The sequence below is a fragment of the Nicotiana tabacum genome, chromosome 4, assembly GCF_000715075.1.
Source record: "Nicotiana tabacum cultivar K326 chromosome 4, ASM71507v2, whole genome shotgun sequence".
Classification (NCBI taxonomy): Eukaryota; Viridiplantae; Streptophyta; class Magnoliopsida; order Solanales; family Solanaceae; genus Nicotiana; species Nicotiana tabacum.
The window spans coordinates 51,689,095-51,691,760 of record NC_134083.1 but is presented as its reverse complement, the minus strand read 5'-3'; positions in this window follow the sequence as shown (position 1 = coordinate 51,691,760).

Below are 2,666 nucleotides of genomic sequence, written 5' to 3'. Positions count from 1 at the left end.
ATTCGTCGGAATACCTTTAACACAGTCAGTGGCGAAACCAGAAAATTCAACAAGGGTGTTCAAACCTTTGCCAATGGGCTATGTAAGGGTGTTCAAAGTCTATTTTTAATCAATAACAAGTAATATTTTACCTTATATCGAGTATAATTTTCCGGCGAAGGGTGGTCAGTTGACCACCTTTGGTTGCACATAGCTTTGCCCCTGAACACAGTCACCGAATAACGAGCTATATCCAAGGGCAGACCTACGTTGCGGGTGGGCGTCACCAGAACCCGTTAGCTTCAGCAAAAAGACTATATATATATATATATATATATATATATATATATATATATATATACAGTGAGAACCCCTTAAATATTTTATGCGGCTCCCTAAAATCACAAAATCTGGACAGAGGAGCTGATTTGTAGAAGTGCTTAAGTATCCTTCATTCTCTTGATGACCCAAGTTTGAATCTGGACTCCTACAATGCATAAATTTTATTATTTATTTTTGGCAGAATATATAAGTGAGCCCTTAAACTTGGCTCTTTTTATAATTTGAACACCTAAACATAGGATTGTTCCTATCAGACACTCCAACTAAACTTTATCTGTGCCAATTAAACTCTATCCGGATTGTCCGCAAAATTTTAAAAAAAAATTAAGTGCGTGTATTACAAGTGCCTCTTAACATCCTAAATTTAACAACAAATTGTTCGACATAATTAAAACCTTTCACTTAATAAATTTAACCCCCAAAACAAATTGAAACTCATTTCATAAAATGAAAAACCCGATTATCCCAACTTGATCCCTCTCTTCTTCAAACTTTTTTACTCTGCTCAATAAACCAGAAATTACCTTCTTAGGTTTCTTAAGAATTTCATTTGTCATACCACCTGAAAAAATTGCAAGCAACTTTGCCTTCGATTTTGTCAAGAAAAAAAAATGACTATATGGATTTAATAGAAATAATATATTAGGATATATAAAATAATCATAATATGGAGTATAATAATAATAATAATAAAAAAAAAAATCTACAAGTTTTTCTTATGTTCACGCGTCCTTTCCCTTGACAGTGTTTAATTGGCACAGATGAGATTTAGTTGGAGTGACTGATATGAACAACCCTATGTTTAGGTGTCCAAGTGATAAAAAGGGCCAAGTTTAAGGGTTTGCCTTTATTTTTAAAGTGGTGCCCATGTAATGCTCAAATCCTGGATTCTAATCCACAAAATTTAGCTATCAAAATTCTTTCTTCAAAGTATTTAGGAATTTATCCAAAGAAGCATCACGGAATATTTTTAATCATTAATGAGTTCAAGAAAGAAAAAAATAGAGATATATTGGCGATGAATGAAGCCCCGTCGATCAAAAGTAATGCTGAAAGAAGATATGGGCGATAACGACATTCACATTTATGAAAGCTATGTCCCATTCAGATTAGATGGATCATACATTTTGTATTATCAAATCATCAAAATAATTAAAGATGATAAGAAAGCAGAAGAAATAAAAGTGAAGAGTGTAGTGATCGAAGATCAAGAAGCCTCCAGTGTATGAAAAAAGTTGAAGAGAGAGACTTTACTACGTGGAATCAATATGGTTGATGTGGTCATTCTAGAAACCCTATGATTGGTAACCAGGCATTGCTACAATGCCACGTATACATCATCAGGTGACTTTTGAATGATGACATGTCATGTAAAATATCCAAGCGTTTTATATTTGTTCATTAATTTCCTTTTTTAGCAAGAAGGTTGTGGTTGAAATTTTACATAATTGGTTATAAGGTTTAGGGCTTTAATAATACTTCTTGGTCCATTTTAAGTGTTATTTTTTGCTTTTTTCACACATATTAAGGAATTCACCATTTAACATGAATTAATAATGAAATTGATGATATTAACCTTAATTTGCTCATTGGAAATATAATAAACTACTCCAAGGGTAACTTTGAAAAGAAGAAGTTAATTCATTCTTGATATCTGAAAAAATCAAATATTATGATAAACGAAGTTAAAGAGGCATAGGAAAAGGAATAAAAGAAAGGGCCTACTTGAATTTGATTAATTTTAAATGATAACAACCATTGCTTTTTCGTTCTCGAAAGCTATTATTATATCCTGATCGATTAAGAAAAGAATTCCAGAATCTTACTGAACTAGAAAGTCAGCAATTATTGAATTTGTTAGGTTTTGTTTTTATTCAATGTTCTACTGCATGCAGAATCACAAAACCATCATGATTCTGATTAATCAAATAAATGATTTTAACACGTGATAATCAAATGCTAGCTAATTGTAATTGATGAAGCTAGTAATAAAAATAAAAATAAAAGTTTGTGAAATTAAACAGTCAAAACCAAGTATGCTACCTGCCTACTTCTTAAAAACAATCATAAACACTTTCCCGACTAGGAAAATTCTTAAAACTATAAAAAAAGTTCTGTGTTAAATTATTCCAAGTTAAATGGAACACTCAAGTTATTCTTTGAAAATATAGAGGAATTATAGAAGCAGCCCCCAAAAGGCAATATTTCCCAAAATGAAGTGTGATTTTTCTTAGATAGAGCTTAGAAGTAAGAAAAAGGAAAAGAATTTGTGGTAATCAAGATTGACAAAGCATCGATGCACAAAATAAAGCATAATTGATTAATGCCACGAAAGAACAATTCAA